The 19,935-nt window shown below is 27.2% G+C and overlaps 1 protein-coding gene and 1 long non-coding RNA gene across 3 annotated transcripts in view; one reads left to right on the top strand and one right to left on the bottom strand.

The window, feature by feature from the left end:
* The window catches only part of LOC107438659 (protein O-mannosyl-transferase TMTC2), a 392,194-nt gene that overhangs the window by 322,649 nt on the left and 49,610 nt on the right, over positions 1–19,935 (bottom strand). The window lies entirely within an intron of this gene.
* On the top strand, positions 3,164–5,140 carry LOC147801266 (uncharacterized). Its single transcript, XR_015430352.1, has 2 exons — positions 3,164–3,293; positions 4,558–5,140. It is a non-coding gene; the product is annotated as an uncharacterized LOC147801266 (long non-coding RNA).

The raw sequence follows: 19,935 nt of genomic DNA, 5'->3' as shown, positions 1-19,935 counted from the left end.
TCATTACACATTCATTATGAATTAACAAGAATGTGAATGAATTAAATGAGCAGTAAATCCAACGTAGTGTATTCTAGATAATTTTGTGATAACAAAATAGAATCAGCACAAACAAAATTGAAAATTTTGGCCGATTTCCGTATTTAAAACACTCTATATGACCTATATGAAATGAAATAATAAAAGTGTTTTAATTTATTTTACTTAACTTTCATGATTCATGAAATACGTTTATGAAATTGAAGTACCTAATCTTTGATTTCAAAATAATTAAAACAATTGTTAGAGAATAAAGTACAGTTAGCAATCTGAAATTATCAACAATGTTTTTTTTGTCTCAGTTTTCATATTTTCTGTATTGTGACATTTTGAAAATGAAAACTTCGTTTTTTTCTTCCAGTTTCAAAAACAATTTTATAATTGCATAAATATGAATACGTCGTCTTCTAAAACAGTACGATAAAAATTAAGAAAGAGAAGGAATTTAAATAAATAAATTAAATTAAATGTTTAATGTCTTTATGAATGAGTAATTTTTCTTAAGAAAAGTTGAATTTTTCAAAGGGGTTCATTTTTTCCAATTTTTTGAACTGAAAAGAAAGCAAAACACCGGCACTTAGTTTGATCCTTATTCTTTAGGAACTCATTAAGTTCATGACATGCAAGCTTATACAAATGTAAGCGTTTTTTAGTTCTTTCTATATACATACATTTCAAGCCTGGAAAATAATTTCAACGCAATGTATATAATTTAAAACTTAAATGAGCACAATTAATGTATTACAGTAAATATTTTTCAGATTTACTCATAAACCTTGACCTAGTAAGTAAATCGCAAAAATACGTAATATATTATTTTGACTAATATAATTGTATATTTACTTTAACAATAAAATATTTCTCAGAAGTTCTTTAAATGAACAAATTCTATATAAAAGGGATAGATTATATTTATTATAGTAAATTTTGTCACTTTAAAATCATTGAAATTTTTGCAGATATTAAGGCAATCGATAATAATAAAAAGACCAATATTTCCATATTATATATCTTGAATAAAATTTAGGAAAAATTAATGTTTTCATATTACAGATGTTTTTTTTCTAAAAGAGTGTTGTACAACATGGTTTATTTCTCTTTGCTTGTTTCTTTAGCTTATGTCAAAATTATTACATATACAGAAAGTTTTGGATTAATAAAATTAGCTTGGATAGCTTGGTTTATACCAAATGTCCGAAAAAGCAATTGATATAAAGGACCCCTCCTACATTTTTTAAAAATTAAAAGTTGAGCACAAATTAAGTATTTGAAGAAAGCACTGAAAGTATATTTAGAGGAACGATATCATTTATGAGGCTCAAATAAATAATATATAGTTAAATTTTAATTATAAAACAGCATTGTACCTTTTTATTTTTAACAAAGTTTTGCACAAATATAATTTTTAGTTAAACAAGCAGAAATACTCTTCAATTTTTGGGAATAACGATAATTTAAAATGAAGATTTTCACACCTGGTACTGTTTCATTTGCCATTTGCCTTAAAATAATTATACTTTATCATCCTCTCAAAATAAGAGACCTTTTTCTTCACGCCAAAAACTCTGATATCATTGTTACTCAAAGGATACAAAAACAAAATCTAAACGTTTCAGTAAAACTCTAGCCTCAAAAACTCTATTTTAAAACATAAACTCGTGTTAAACAGGCATAGGATATTGCCATCACTAATCGTATATAAACCTTTTATTTCTTGTAATCCACCAATTCCTTTTTCTGTGTTGGCATAGAAAGATATCCTATTACTTTATTTTTAGACCCTGAAAATGACAAACCAGGAAATTTTTCCTTCGGATATGAGATAAGAAATGCTAGTATCAATTATACGGAGATATAAGCAACAAAAAATAATATACTATTTGAACTAATATAATTGTACATTAACTTTAACGTTAAAATATTGCACATAAGATTGGTAAAAGTACAAATTTTAAAGGAAAATGGTAGCTTATGGTTATATCGTGAAAATGTGTAGCATCCCCACTAAAAATAATCTTAAGATTTTCTTAAGAAAATGTCATTTTCTTAAGAAATTCTTCAGAAATCTGAAGAATTTCTTAAGATTTAACTCTATCTCCAAAATATCTTAAGAATTTTTGCAGACATTTTGAATATCTTTAAGGTGGATTAAGTTTGTCTTCAAAAATTCTTAAGAAAATCTTAAGACAGATTCCTGAGTTAAAAATTACCTTAAAGCATCTTAAGTTTCTTTAAAATATCTTAAGAATTTTTTCAGACATTTTATAGACATTTTGAATAACTTTAGGGTGAATTAAGTTTGTCTTAAGAAAATCTTGAGAAAGTTTCCTGAGTTAATGTTACCTTAAAACATCTTAAGATTTTTAGAATATCTTAAGAATTTTTTAAGACATTTTGAATATCTTTAAGGTGAATTAAGTTTGAACAAAGATTTCTTAAAAATTTTTTCAGTACACACAAAATTTGTCTTGTGATATTTTCGAAAATGATCAGATCTTAGTTTCCGTTTAAATCTGTGAGAAGTTCAATAATTCTATAATTAAAGTATATATTTAAAAGGTTTTCAGCTTTTTTTTTTTTTTTTTCGTTTTTTCATGAAACATACAAAATATTAATTTGAGATAGAAAAGAAAATGTTTTATTTTACTGCTTTTATGAAACATCAACTTCTATCTAGGGAATTCAATACACCAATCAGAACAATTTTTATTAATCAAAAACTCTCACGTTATTAAAATTTGAATAATTGGAAATTTTGCCGAGTTGAATGTATATAACCATTTCACTCTCCCAGATTCGAATTTTAAGTTTATATTAATTTGATATACCTGATTAAGAAAAAGATCGCATAATTACATTATTAGTTTTATTTTTTCATTAATTGATGCCTAAGTTGTGTTAGCATTCACATTAACAAAACAAGTTTAATTTTGCGAATTTTTAAAATTTGTGTTCATTAATTTCGTTTTAAATTACATGTGCTATATCTTTACTCATTAAAGCTGTATGAAACGTTTTCATTCACAAATGTTTTAAGCGTACAGTTTAATTCATTTACTGAAAATCTACAAGTCTTTAATCGAAGAAAAAGCCATCTGAATAATACTTTTTTGTTCGCTGACTCAGCCACGCTTCCGTTCTCTCTCCCCTCATCCCCCCGCCACCGACTGAGGAGGTTGTTTACTTTCGATAACATGATAATGCAGCGTGTGTGAAGAATTCGCTTAAATGCTTTGATGAAATGCTTGAATTTGGTAAGTTTAAAACTTATGCTTTTATCTTATTTTTCTATTCATTTATAATTGACGATAGCGTCTTTCTTATTAATATATTTCCATTTATTAAGGAATTATTACTGCTACTAATCGTATTAAAAATGCTTTAAGTGAGGAAGCTAAGCCTACTTATGATGTACTTAAATTTCTGTTGTAGTTGTATCATTCATGTTTTAATCATTACAATATTAAGAAGAATGTTTTTAAAACGGGCTATATTTCTTTTGTAGTGTTGAAATTTTTTCTGAAATTTTTGTATTCAGCGTCAGTGATAATAATTTTTGAGAATCCTCTATTTATTTTATTGTTATTGCTACCTTACCTGTGTTACGTAGCATAACATTATCAAAAAACTTTTATTAATCTATAACTAATGCTTTTCCTGAACTGTAGCCAATAAATATGAAGCAAAGCAATTTTGATAACAATATTTTGAAAGAAAATATATTGATTGTATGGTAAAGATGTGTGTATAAACTTTATACAGTGACTTTTTTTTTTCTCTTTGAAAGGCAATTTAATGTTTGTGTAATCTAAATTTATATTATTAGTATAACTAAATGATTTATAGTTTTTTTTTTTTGTTACTTTGTCTTGGCTGTGTTCAAATAAACGTAAACATATTTTTTCAATTACTAAATATTTTTATAAATAATAATTATTTTTATAAGTAGTTATTTTTATAAATAATTACTTTTCTATTTACATTTGAATTTTCTTTGTTTACTAGAACTTTGTTGTGTGTTAAAAACAATCCTTACACTTTCTTATGTATTTAAGCTTAACTGGATTTACACTTTTTTTTTGTTTCTTTAACACGTTGAATGCCACACTAATTTTAGATGGCTAATTTTACTAGCCAAAATAATTTTTTCAGTATGTATTGCATTAATTTCTTCAAACCATTTTAATGATAATAATATAAAAAAAATAAGAGCATTAAAATTTTGTTCGAATTATCTGTTTCTAATTATCTAGACTTCGCCATTCATCAGTGACCCCTGTGGCGATACAAACTCTGCGCCAGTCATTGATCGATGATTGCTATGGCATTCAACGTGTTAAATTAGCTCATTAATATTAAATTATCAATAATATTAAATTTAATATTTACTTTGCTAAACCTATTTTTAATGTAATAAAATCTTCATGAATGTATTTGTGTACATTGGAATGAAAACTTTTAACAACTTATTCAAATAAAATACTCTTGCATTGATAAGTTCTGTTTTAAATTTTCTAGCCGAGCTGAATGTATCAGTAGACTCGCATTTGATTTACCAGGAGAGGAAAACCACTCAAACCAGCTGCAGTTAGTCTGGTGTCTCGGGGACTCAAACTCATGATCACTGAGGCTATGTTACTTCAGCACTGTGGTCAGTGTGAATGGAATGGAAATGCATTTGAACTAACTTCATCAATTGAAAGGCAAATCCTCTATTCCCTGTGCCATTGTGACACTCCTGGAAACAAAGCAGATCATTTAGGATTTTGCTGTTTACTTCCTAGACTCGCTTTTACTCTCCCCTATAGAGAAATCTTCTCCACCATTGTTTGAGCGAAAGACTATATAAAGAATGTGGATGCTGCAGGAAGGATTTGGTCAGGCCTCTTATGCAAATGCTTTGCCCATGTACCTCCCCCGGAAAGTTTTTTAACTAAAGCATTTCTTCTTCCAAATACCAACTTTAGATGTCCGTTGCTATTGCTCCGAAATATTGTGATTGTGTGTGAAAACTAAAAAAAAGAAGAGAAGAAAAAAGTGTCATTTGGTTTTATTCAAAATTAGGATAGTGTTTTAATAAAAGTTCTGTGTGAAGCGTGGACTTTTTTTAACAAGTGCCTTCATTAAACCATCTCGTCAAAAAAAAAATGGACTTAAAGTCGTTTCACTCTGTATAGCAAATTTTCCTGCATATATACCTTTTACTACGATGTTTTATTTAATTTTCTCACTATAGTGCTAACTTTATTTAATTTGGTTTTATTTTAAACTATAATTTTTGTAAATTTGGTTTAGGCTATTCTTACTGGTTAATTACTCGATGTTGTATTAAGTATGATTACCATTATAATTTTGCTTCCAGTGTTGTGTTTTCTTTGTTTACCTGCACTTTTTCTTTACTGACCTTTAATTGTGATATTACTATATATATATAGCCAATGCTAAGGATTTCAAATTATTTGCCAGATTTTAAAATTCATAGCCAAAAGAAAATTTTAGAAATTTTTTATGATTAATTTTTTCCATAGGAAACTTTTAAGCATAATACAAATTTATTATGAATTATTTTATGAAAATACAAATTTCGAGTCATTTTGCTGTTGGGGAGGAGTAAATGTGCAATAAATGGGAGAGAGATTGTAAAATATAGATGTTTTATCGTGTTCGCGAGGAAATAGACATAGGTTGAGGTTTATTTTTGGCAATGTATTAGATTAGTGCAGTAATATAAAGATAAACCTGAATCGACACTGTATTCTGTGTTATTAAGTTAGTGCATATGTTATTGCCATGAAAAAATATATTTTCTGCCAAAATAATCTGCATCTTGCTTTTCATTTAAAAACAGCTTTACCCAATACTTTCCCCCAAATAACAATTTTTTGCCAAAGTTACAGTTTGATCGTATATGGTTAGACAACAAATGCTTAGCACATGTTAGGTATCGATAAAAAAAATCGTATAAATCAGTATATCATTTGTGTGTATAATAATTTAAATACTTTAAGATTATTCTGACATTTTTTTTTCTTTCTTTGATATTGAAACTTTTTGTTGCCAGAATTCTATACCAAACGCAATGGATCCCCCCATTGAAATGACAATAAGTTTCGGAGTGATTTTATATTACAATAAGTTGGTTATGTATGACAATAAGCATGCTAAGCCGTCAAATAAACAGTTCTTATCGATATAACTATGCTTTCGTTCAGACACTAGGTGGCATAAATAACACCCCTGTGGGGCACACCAAAGTAACATAAGATTTAAAGAGAAAAAGAAAAAAATTAAATTTTCTTCCTTTTTCGAACTTTGCAAGTTGAAGGGTCGTAATAAGTCAGTTTATCAAAAATGCATTAGTAACCTTCAATTTTCTTCATTGATTGATGTATTTATTGCTTACAGTAAGTAATACATGATTATTTATTTTATTTTTAGATGGCTTTTGTATTTATTTCTTTTTTAATCAGAGAAATTGTTTATTTAACTAGCTTTCTTAGCATGATGACTTAAAATGCAAATAATTCCTCTTATTATAATTAGATATCTAATATTAAATTCATTAGCAGGTAAGATTATACTGATCAAAGAAGATAAGTAATTGTTTTGAAAATATTTTATGTGAAAAGGGAAAGAAAGATTTGGTCATTTAATAAACAATAGTCTTAAAATTGGGTTCAGACAATAGAAGCTTAAAATTTGTGGTTTTTGAGTTTCTGTTTTAAATACATACAATATACATGCTTATTCTGCAATTTGTATTTTGATAAACAATTTTCTTAGTTTTAATATTTATTATTAGAAGTATATTTTACCTGCTGGATAGTAAATTTAAATTTTCTACAAACTGATCATCCACTTTATTGATCATCCACAGACTGATTCAAATAAATCTTGCTTTTACAAAATGTAATATAGAACAATATTTTTATTAGTACCGAAGAAGGTAAGTAAATTCTTTTTTATTTTTTAAATAATAGATACTAAATTACAATGAAGAGTACATGAGTTAATTTGAATAACATGCCTTTGTACTAAGACTTATTTAAATAAATCAGTTAAAGTATTTTATTCATTGTTAATGCATGTTTATCTGGAATATTATTAGACCTATTTGTTGATTTAAAAATTATTTTGGGCAATAGATATTGATTAAATGAAGGCTCATTAAATAAAAATAGCTCTTAAAGAATATAATAAATTTGACCATTATTTTTGAATTTATCAGACTTATAAGTTAAAACTCAGAAAAATGTCTGTAAAATCTTTTTAGAATTTCTTAAGCAATTTTGCTCATATTTTGAAAAAAACATTTTTTTTAAAACAATTTAATATTTAAAATATGATTATGATTTATTCTCTAGAAAATCTAAAATAAAACGTATGTTAAATATCTTAAGTTATTTAGTTCACATAAACCTATATTTTAAAGATATCTTCAGATTATACTTTGAAAATTTTCTTCAGATTCTATTTTGAAGATTTTCTTCAGATTCTATTCTGAAGATTTCCTTCAGATTCTATTCTTAAGAATATCTTAAGTTATTTGGCCCACGTAAACCTAAATCTTAAGATTATATTTTGAGGATTTTCTTCAGATTATTTTCTTAAGATTTTCTTCAGAAAATATTCTTAAGAATATCTTAAGTTATTTGGCCCACGTAAACCTAAATCTTAAGAAAATCTTAAGATTATATTTTGAAGATTTTCTTCAGATTATTTTCTTAAGATTTTCTTCAGAAAATATTCTTAAGAAATTCTTAAGAATGAATGGGCCAAATAACTTAAGATATTCTTAAGAATTTTTTTTAAGAAATTCTTAAGATTCTTTTTAGTGGGGATTATTTTCGTTTTATTGAAAAAAGAGCACAAATTATTTATTTTAATAGAGTCCTGGAAGTATAGTTAGAAGAACGGTATCAGTCAGGTGGCTTGACGAAATATTATATTTAAATTATAAAAATAACAGTGCACATTTTTATTCTTTACAAAGCAGTAAGCAAATATATATTTTTTCATTAAACAAGTAAAAATTATCCTGAATTTCAAAGAACAAGGATAATTTAAAACGAAATTTTTAAAACTTGGCACTGTTTCATTTATTGATTTCCTTAAAATAACTATACTTTATCATACTTTAAGGATTGGAAACTTTTTTCCACGTCAAAAACTTTGATATTATTGTTACTCGAGGATACAAAAACAAAATCTAAACGCTTCAATAAAATTCTAGCCTTAAAACTTCCATTTTAAAACATAGACTTGTGTTAAACAAGCATTGGATATTGCCATCACTAATCGCATAGAAACCTTTTATTTCACGTAATCTACCAATTCTTTTTTCTCTGTAGGCGTAGAAATACATCTTACTACTTTATTTTTAGACGCTGAAAGTGACAAACCATGAAATTTTTCCTTCAGATATGAGATAAGAAATGCTAGTACCAATTTCAAGGAGATATAAGCAGCCAAAAATATAAAAAGGGAATTATTTGAGCCAAAAACCGAAGAAAGAAAGATATTGAGAAATTCGGTGTGATAAAAAATTTTTCGCCAATTCTGGTGGCTGAATGTTTTTGTTCATGTTACGAACTTTGACGAGCAATTCTAAGTTTCTGGACATTCATCCAAGAAAAATCATCTCACAGTAACATTCGAAACACGTAGATACCCTAAAAAGAGTATTTTCAGTAATAATCTTGAAGTCGAAGCTTAGGTTTCTTATTTTATTCATATCTAACGCGAAAAGGGAAGTAGAAAATGTGGAAGTGTTTATCGACAAAATAGTCTTTCTCAGATTAATTCAACCAGAAAATTTTGTTTTGGGAGGAACACTTCGAAAATTCTTTCGAAGTATTAAGGACGATACGTGAATACAAATTAAGTATAAATAAGAAAAAAAAGAGGAATTTAAAAGTAATTTCAAAATTTTATTTACTTTCGATTCCTTGAGTTCTCTATACCTAACTAAGAAATTTAACTTTAAAGATTAAATTATTACCTTTCTAAAGTAAAGTTTTTCTCTTTAAAAAAAGGGTTAAGTTAGCTCGAAGTTTTACTTGTATTTTCAGTCTATTAAAGCTTCTTGTTCAGGACTTTATTTACCACTGATTTAGGTTAAGTTTAACCATAATCTTAAATCATGTCATCTTACTTTATATTAGCAGGAGTCTTTTGGAGATAGCCTTATATATGTAAATATTTTCAATTATTTTAAAACACATTAATGTAGATAAATACATAATGTAATGTAGATAAATACATAATGTAATGTATTATTTATTATTACCAATTATTTTTATAATTAATTACTTTTAATATTGATTATTTTATTATTAATTATTTTATTATTAATTATTTTAAAATACATTAAGGCAGTAATAAAAAATAAATAATGAGAAGTTTATGAACCATAAACTGCTTAAATAGCATTTATGTTTATGAAATAATATATATGCCAGGAGAAAAGGGTTCTGATAAAATTACAGCACTGTATGGTAATGACATTTCTGATTTAAAAAAAAACATAATTATGGAAATAAAAATAAAAATTCATGGTGTTTAAGTCATTCATTTTGGCAATTTTTTCATTAATATAGTAACGGCTTATTGAAAAATCAAAATCATAGTTCTTATTACCGCAAATTTAGAAAAAATATACAAAACTACAAGTAAATTTAACTGAATAAATGATTTTTATGCCATTCTCTTAGATAGCATTATGTAATTACCAAGTTTTACCACATTTACTAAATTTTATGACGTATTATAATAAAACCATATTTTAGTATAATTCTATCAAAATTATAACAAAAGGACTTCGATGAAATTATTCCATAGAACCAGAAACGAGGTAAATTTTACCATATTCTGACAGTTATGATAATATTGTTTTCAGTGTGTGTACAGTTTGCTTCAAAAAATGTAAAAACACTTTAAGCTATTGTGAATTTCTGAAAACAAGGATCATAAAGATTAATTTGAAAAGGAAATGCAAATTTATGTATTTTCTGATGAAAATAATAATAATATTGATAAAGAATGAGGAACCAATTTTTGATTATAGTTTAAAATTCTTATGCATTTCTTTTGAGGCACATTGCTGTAAAAATATTCATTTTATATTCAAGTAAAAAAAATCCATTATTATTTTTGTTATTACAGGTGCACAAAATATTCTTTCAGAAGATTTTCAATGCTTAACATTTCTTTTGTTTCAAGCGTCGAAAATGTTCAGATTATTTACTTTTAATTCATATCATCACTAAATACTTTAAATTACATTTTTGGAGTTTCACTTTCAAATAACAAATTTTTTAAATCAACTTACATATTTCTTGATTTCGAAAAACTGTGTTTTCCGCTTGATTAAATCATTCTATGATATTGCTAGCTTAAGTCGAAAAAATAAAAGAAAGTTATTTTAATATAATCCGCGAGAGAAAATGGTTTACCAATTAAGAAAGTAATAAAATTTGAAACTGAACGGCTACTTTTGAGTAAAACCTGGTTTTTCATACAAGCCTGATTAACATTTATGGCATGTTGGGTTGACGATAATCTTTTATCGCTGCATAGCAGTGTAGTATACTTTATAAATATGAAGAAACCAATAAACAAAAATTATACGGGAAGAACAAAATGAGATGCTACTTTCTAAATTTACAAACTTGGTATTATTAGTTTTTCAACAGAGCGGATAATAAGTTTAATTCTAGGATTGTGCTAGCAGTAAGATTATTCTGCCAAAAACCTCAATAGCATCCTGAATCTAAAAATAAATTAAAGTTAAGATGTTGAAATTCCTTCAGACATTAAAAAATCTTAAACTAAATTGGTAGCATTAAGAAAGAATCAAATCCAAAAAGTCGTTCGTTTCTTGAAAGGGAAAATACTATTAAACTCACATAACATATCATTTTGCACAAAGAAGTGTACAAAAAAGTTTTTAATAGCCCTAATAGCAACTTATTTTTCCCTACAACGGTGCAGAAATGTTTGCTTTTTTCTAAGTTCTATTAGAAGAAGAAAAAAAAACAATGCGTAGTACCTATTAGTTTTGAAATAGGTTTTCATTTGCTATTTATACAATTCCAATTGCAAAACTTATCTATTACGATTGATTGCTCTTTGATATAACACTAAAATTTCCTCTCCATTTTGTTTAATATTTCTATTTTTTTTTTAGTATTTGTGCTAAAAACTGCTTGCATATTTACTTTTTAATAAGTTTACTTGGAAAACTAATTTAAAAATAAAAAACCCATGGGAGTATACCTTAATACTTATTTGAATAAAAATGGGAAAATGCAACGCAAATCCCAAACAGTAACACTTTATCACGTACTTGGTAAATTTATATAAAATCAGATTTTTGAAAAATGAGAAGATTACATTTTTTAGATAATTCTTCATTTAATATATTATTCATTCTCTAAAACAGTAATCCTTAGGCTGACTGGCATATTTTTTCTTCACCTTTTTTAACAAAGGGATAAAAATAAAGGACTTGAGATAAAGCGATTAAAAAATCCCCCCTAATGGAACACATGCGAATCTTTCTATTCTTAAATGTTTTAAAATGCCTTAATCCCACCAATCTTAGAGTTGTAAGAAAAGGGCTGAATATATATATATTTTTTATTTTTTACTGTATCTTTTTGTAGCTTTAGCTTTCAATAAAAGTTTATAGCTAAGCTTCTTCACAGAGAGACTGTTTTGGGAGAAGACTAAAAACTTTTTTTTTCCTTTTGTTATTTGAATCATGGTGTTCAATAACTAGCTTTTAATAGGATAAGAAAAATCCAAGTCTTTGCTGAAAAGGGCGACTTTTTTGGCGATTAAATGAGCAAGTGAAATGTCATTGCTCTAAGTAAGATGAAAAACTATATGTTGCTGAGAAATTTTTAAAGCAATTTTAGCTTTAATTGCGATAACCAATCATAGCATAGCGCCTACCGAATGACGCCAATGAATGGTTAATAGTCTTTTTGGAGGATTTCGTAATTGGATGAAACGCTTCGAAATGTGATTGACAACTAGGCCAACGTTCCATCATAGAAACGTGAGAATAGACTGTTCAAGTGATTGCACAAAAATTTACTCGAAAGTTGTCATCAAATGATTTGATAAAAAAGAAAAGTTGCTTTTTTGCACACACGCAGCAATTACTCTTTCGATCGCTTCTTTTGAAGACTAAAGAAAAGAGACTCCTTTTCTATAGGAGGTTTATTTATTTATTCCAAATACCTCATGTAGAAAAAAAGCTTTAATGGGCCTTCAAAACACTTCTTTTTCTCCCTACAAAGCTGATGTTACATTAACAGGAAGTTATTGCTGACAATTATTGAATTAAAATAGACGACGCCGAGTATTTTCAATAACTAAGCTACCCATGGTCTAGCTGGTAAGGTCATGAACTGGCTGCAACTTCTCCCTGATGACTATGCGTAATTTTTCAGCTACCGGAATGCCAGCTCAAAGCGACAAAGGCATTTGACTTAAATTACATTTTTAAAGAAAATAAATTGGTTAACAGAGTATTATTTTTTGTTTTTCTTCCTCCTAATGTAACATGAAATAAAGTATGAACTAATTTTAATATTCTATGTTTTTAATTTGTTTCAGGTATTAAAATAAATGTTCGAAAATGCAGAAATTAAACTAAAAATTAATAAGGATTAAATAAAAGTACAAAAGTAACTACATGATATTAATAAAAGCAAACAATTTCAAATGGGACATTATGAAACGAACCATTTATAGTATAAAGGAATCTGTTCTGATTCAGGGAAAAGCTGAACTACCCATAAATAACTTTTAATCTACTAATCAGATTTTCAGAAGCTTAAATATTTAAACTTCAAAAGAATTACTTCTATCATGCTAAATTAGTGCAGACTAATACTTTTGTTACAACATGAAACTCAAAATGCAATTCCTATTCCTCTGAATAAACATATATTTTTTACTGTGATTTGTTTACTTAAGCCTCATAAAGTATGAAGCATAAGTATTAATGACAATTATAGATTAAAATAGAACTATACATTAACTTAAATATATTAGAAGTAAGCCTTTCAAAGTTTGGCATTCACAGTTTTATTTTTAACTTGGATTATATTTTTAAAGAAAATAAATTGAATAACTGAGTAATATTTTAAATTTCTTCCATTATATAACATAGAATGTAGTATGAATTAATTTTAATATTTTATATTTTTCATTTGTTTCAGGTATTGTTGTTGTTGCTGTTGGCATAGATCATTGAGGCAAAGGGTGCGATTGTTCTTATTTTTCCAGTGGCCCCATCTATGACCAAGAATTTGACTTTTGATGCACCCATACGTCGCACCCATTTATAGTGACCCATTCATACATCCACAGACCGTAATTTTGACCTAAACCGGAGAAAAATCAATCTCCGAATCAGTGTCCCAAAATGCATAATTTGTTATGGGAACATGGAGGACTTTGTGACCTGACAGATTTAACGTACACCAGTCACTATTTTCTACACGGAGAGTTATTGTTTTGAAATTATTATGAATATTATGAAAGCCACAATGAGTATGAAGCATAATGAGTCCATGTTTCATAGATTGCGAGTTAAGACATTTAAGGTATCCGTCGAAACTTTAAGCTCTTAAACGTTGTTTTAACTTTACGCATTTCCCACCATATCCGTGCAATTAATTGGGGTTTATGTCATACATATATTAAAAAATCATCCGGAGTCAAATCGCTAAATTGACCTTGATTATTAAACAAATCCGAAATAATTAAATGTTTTAAAAAATATAACTAACTTAAATGAAACTAAAATGATGCATTTGGATTATGTTTTTCGTTATGTTTTGCGTAATGTTTCAAATTTTAATATTCAAATGTAGGATATAATTTTTTTTGTATAAGTACGAGAAAGCCGAGCTTCGTCATAACTTTGTTATCCAAGCTTCGTCATAACTATGATTTTTCACCTCATATTATTTTTCTTTCTAAGTGAAATAACGGGCGTTTAAAGTTTCAAAAACATCAGATTGATTTTTTTTTCTCATTGATCATTTGTTTTTAGATAAAAAAGAAACACGACTTAGAGTTTGATCTAAATATAAGGTATTTTTCTGAAGTTAGCACACTGTAAAAAAACTAATGTACACTGTGCACTATAAAAAATATCTGTAATTACGGTAATTAAGTACTGGTTTACACTGTACGCAATTCAGGATCAAATTACGGTACTTTTTATCGTAAAATCAAATTTTGCTGCAACGAAGTTACAGAACAAAAAAAACTGATATAAAGTCATTTTTACAGTAATAATTTCCATAAAACTACCGTATCTCTCAGTAAAATAAATATTTCTCTAAAAATTACATACTGTAATTTTTGCAGTAATAATTACCATACAAACACTGTATCTCTCAATTAAATAAATATTACTATAAAAATTGCGGTGCGATATTTCACAGTAAAAATGATTTTTACAGTAAAATAGATGTTGCAGAAGATGTACACGAAGTGCCGGTACGTAATACCGTAATTTAATACGGAATTTTTTACAGTTTTTATCGAAATTTTTTATATATTTTTTATTTTCTATTTACAAATTTTTGTAAATATTTCATTTCATTGTATTTTAAAATATGTAAAATTAAACCATTTATTTTAGTTTTTTTTGCGTTCAAAATGTCTAAGCTATTGAAGAAAGACATGAATTTCAACTAAAATATTCTTCATCCATAAATTGTTTCTGCTATTCGTCGAGAATCCCTTCAATACGTTTTGCGTTTCAGAGATAGATATTTTCAGATTCTGTCACCCTTAGAAAAGAAAGTATGAAATACGTGATATGAAGTTAAACAATCTGAACTCTTTTTCATAGTTATAAGCCACAAAGTTTTCAATTCCTTTCCAAGCTGTTCCCTGTCTTTTCTTTCTTTTTTCATCCAAAGTTTAATTCTGTCATCTATATTTGTTTAAATAGTTCTTTAATTTTTTTAGAAAAATTGGCATAGTTTTGTTTTATAAATTCAGTTTAAAATATTACTTCAAAATATTAACACCTCACTGAAAAATAGGACCAAATTATTTTCTCCTATTTAATGTCTGAGGTTTTTAGTGATATCACTTCAACTTTATACTATTTAAAATGAATAAAAAAGCTGCAAAGACTATGCTGGATATGGATATTCTAATACTACATAGAGGAAATTCAATTCAGGAAAAAATACCGCACTGAATGAAAATGAAATTTTTGACTAAAAAAGAACATAAACCCGGTAATAAAAACCACAATATATGTTATAAAAACCATTTATTTTGTAATTTCAAAGTTTATATGATCACTGTTTACTGGGGAAAAAGCTACATTTCCTAAGAACTATCATTAAGTTCTACAATTTTTAACAATTGTTATCACACATTTAGTAAAAAAAAACTTTGATGGAATAAAGGTTTTTTTACACGGTGCTCTATGGTATCAAAATAAAACTACCGGATGTTAGCACATTAACCAAATTTCATCGCATTACATAAGAGCATATTATTGTCAATTTCCCCAAAGCACTTTGGTAAAAATTAATAAGATTTTGGTGTTTTCATAGAGCCAGAAACACGATCAATTTTACCATAATCTGGTAGTTCTGACTATATTTTATTTCTCAATGAGGAACTCGAGCTAATAGTTTGAAGATATGGCCTTAAATATTCGAAGATATTGTAACATGCATTTTAAGTTCAAGAAATAAACTTTTTTTTTGACGGATTAGGTCGAAAAATAACAAAAATCTTACCAAATGTGGAACCTGGAAAATATGGTCTCAATAGTAACTCGATTAAATTTACTTTTCAATTTTGCTATTTTTACTGAATGCGTGGTGTAAGTTTCAAAACCAGTTTTGAGCACCTAACTGCTAATTTCAATTTTTAAGTATTTCACTATTTCTCCGTAACTGATGAAGCGAATCAGAGCATTTCTGCAAATGGTTATAAATAATTGTTTAAATTACTCAAAAGTTTTTCTTTCTTTTTGCAGATTAAAAAAATGCGGAGATGCTTTTAACCACACTGAGAAAATATTTTGGTAAAATTACCGTACTATATGGTGATGACATTTATGAAAAAAGCAACATAATTCTGTTATTAAGAACCAATATATACCTATTTAAACAACTCATTTGGCAGTTTTTTCGATCATGTGGTAGAGGTTAAGCGGAATTTCTGGTTTCCAAAATTATAGTTCTTATTACCACACGTTTAGTAAATAATGCATAACTAAAGGTAAATTTAATCGAATAAACGGTTTTTATGTCATGTTCTAAGGTATCATGATGAAATTACCAAATTTTACCTCACTTGCCAAATTTTTTCTCATATTATAAAATCATATTTGTTTGTAAATGTCACCAATTTTAAATTTAACCACATTCATTATCAAAGCACTTCGGTAAAATATTTTTGAGATTTTTAATATTTCCATAGAGCCAGAAATACGGTCAATTTTACCATATTCTGGTAGTTTTGATTATACTTTCTTTCTCAGTGTAGAACTGAGGCTTAATAGCTAATCGAATAATTTAATCGTATAAGCGGTTTTTATGACAATGTTCTAAAGTATCATGTTGAAAGTGTCAAATTTTACCACATTTACCAAATTTTATCACATATTTTAAAGTAATATTATATTGCAAGTTTTACCGAAATGATTACCAAAGTGCTACGGTAAAAATTACCGCGCTTTGTAGTGTTTCCATTGAGCCAAAAACACGGTAAATTTTATCATATTCCAGTAGTCTTAACCATACATTTTTCCCGGTGCATCAGGTAATACACTAACACAGTAATAAAAAGATAGCAGCTCAAAATTCTAAAAACAGAATATTTTTATTGTCTATACACCAGCTCACTCCATGTGCACATCAATGGGCAACAACATGCGTTTTGTTCCATTCTATAAATAATTGAAAATGGTCTTAGAAGTACAGAGCCATCTATTGGCAAAATATGAAAGCTTTTTGTTTTTGCTGAAATTTTATTCTTCTGGTCTAAATAACATAGATTTGAAGTTCTAGATAGAACTTATCAGTAGCACCATACTTGGGAATTTCTGAGTACCGCCAGTTTAATTTCAACCAATCTGCATGTTTCTTTTCAAATTAAATTTATTTCATGCTAGAATTTCCAGGCATAAAATTTTTGATCACATTATTTGCATCAATCACTTTATTTAATTATATTCTTCAGCAATATCATTAATGTCTGTACCCTAGTCTAAAACTACCTTAGCTTAATTGCATAATTTTGATTAACGTCAAGGAATTTAAAACTAATACTCAATAAGTCATCTTATCTAGCTCATCTTGGTACAACAAGTAACATTATTTTGAAGATTTAATGCAGATTATAATGAATAATTAGTATAATGTCAATAGCAAACTTTATGGATTGCTGACTCCCCTTCTCCACGACAACTTCTAATCATTCGGGAAACTATTTACAGCTCACGAATCTTGATTTAAGCATCTAGAGACATTGAAGAGTCTTAACAATTTGGGAAAGATGCTTCACTTGTGAATCTTCTCAATCAAGCCATAGTGACGTATGCAAATTAGATTGAGGTAGTTATCTTTCCAAGTTACTATTAGAGCTGCTATTAAGTTAGAAGTAGCGGCTGTGATTTATCTAAAGAATAAACTTATCTTTTGTCTAACTTGAAGTCATTTTAATAGAATTTTTAAGGAATACTCCAATGAATAGACGAGAAGTCGTTACCATAATACTTCCCCAACCAGCTTTCTTTCAGGGATTGAAGTGATTAGATTTACCAATATAATAAACTGAATATTTTTCAATATAATAAACTCAGTTATGAAATTAATTGAATTTTAAGATTTAATTAAATTTTGGAAACTTTTAATCGTCACAAGTGAAGCTACACATAATTTCATAACAGACATAAATTTAAGGGTTTTAAGAAAAATGTAGGTGAATTATTTATTTATTTTATTATATTGTTCATTTTTTTTTAAAAAAAAAGCAAGCATTTGATCTTTTTATAATTCCTTATAAAAGGATTTTAACGTATTAGTTTTTAGGTATTTTAATTTATTATTAAGAATCTGATTCAAAGTTCTAGAAATTATTATATTATCAATAAAGATTTACTGCATACTTCTAGAAAAAATCACAATAACAGGTCCCGACTGTTCCTTGCGGAAAAGCAAAAAAATGTATTTTGATTAGCGTTTTACAAATCGTTTTCCACTTCCAAATTCTTGATTATCCACAAAAATGTTTAATTTGAGAATATGAAAATAATATTAAGTTATTATTTGAATTAAAAGAACTGTAAAATTTAGAATTTTTACTACGTTTTAGTAATTTTTTAGTATTTTAGCTTGATAATGAACTAATTACAGTAATCTTGCTCTTCTATACGTCGTCGTTGGTCTGAAAAAAAAGACGTTATAAAGTGTATTTACTATAGGAATGAATCCCTTACTATCCAATGTTTTTTCGACTTTTACTAAATAAAATAATAAAAAAGATGAGATATTTACTAAAATTTATCTTACTATTACAATCCTTGGACAAATTTTATAATTGTGTGCAATGCTCTTTCAATTCGCTTAAAAACTTCTCGAAATATGGAGTAATACGCAAAAAGTAAAATTAACATTAATGGATCCAAACTTCAGATCACTCTCCTGACCAAACTAAGGGGACCATACCTCTCAGATTGCAGCTATCTCCAATATTTTTAGAGTCAGAAATCCAAATTTGTTGTAAAAGAGGCATGTTTAATCAGAGAAAGTACGTTTTTGCGTCTGATTTCATAATTTAAAATAATGTGTGCACTAATTAATTAGCTAATTTGAGGTGCCCCCTTTGAACCATTATGATTAGGTCCAGTCCTAAGACGTAAAGATCCGATCATTAAATCAAATGTTATGCAGAGTGGTCTGTTTTTTGTGCTTTTATGCATAAATTCTAAAAGTGTGAGATAATTGTCACTTTTGCCATTCGAGTATCATTGATATCATGAAATGTTTGCGATTGTTTAGGAATAAGTTTAAAAGAACTCCTCTGAAACAATTATCTGTTCCAAAACTTAACACTTTAAGACACTATGTTAACGAGAAGGATCATGAATGAAAGTTTCAAATTTTCTCAAAATAATCTATTGCTTTAAAGTATCTTTTCACATGAAAACTGTCTAAATCTGTCTTAGTTTATTAAAAAATACAATGCTGCTTAATTTACAGTATTTTGAGCTAGTGATTTTAAAAAGTGCGCATCCCCACCCCCTTAAACCATCGAAACTTTTATTCTCTAATGAAATTTGATATAACTTAAGTAAGAACTTCATTTGCCTCTAGAAAAATATAAAAATTTGAAAAAACAATTGACTTGTTTCAAGCGTTCGAAAACAGGCGTTCATTTTCAATATTTGCCAATGAGAAGAAAAAAAATAAACAAAAGAATAAGAAAAAACAAAGCATAATACTTTTGTTTCTTTTTTTCCACGTCTAGCAAGTCTTGAAAATTGACGTGTGTTTTTGAGCGCTTGTATTTTTGAAGAGAATAAAGTTTTTATTCAAGTAATATCTTACCGCTGCAGTTTCTTGTGATAAGACATAGGATCACAATTTTAAACTAAGACATTGTTTTACAGTCATAATTAGTAAACTGAAAAAATTTTGAAAACTAAAAGTGTCATAGTTTGTATAGAAAATATGGCGTTCTTAGTTTTCAAAATTTTATTTCAATTCCAACATAATTCCAATTAAAAATATTTAAATTCGAGACATAAACATGTCGTATGAATCATTTAGTTTCTATTTAAAGCTTAGTTTCTTGAAAATTTTGTTTTGAATTACAAATTTCTGTTTTTTT

The sequence above is a fragment of the Parasteatoda tepidariorum genome, chromosome 11 (genome assembly GCF_982258835.1).
Source record: "Parasteatoda tepidariorum strain Cologne lab strain chromosome 11, Ptep-v5.0, whole genome shotgun sequence".
Lineage (NCBI taxonomy): Eukaryota > Metazoa > Arthropoda > Arachnida > Araneae > Theridiidae > Parasteatoda > Parasteatoda tepidariorum.
This window is presented reverse-complemented; position numbering and strand designations above follow the sequence as displayed.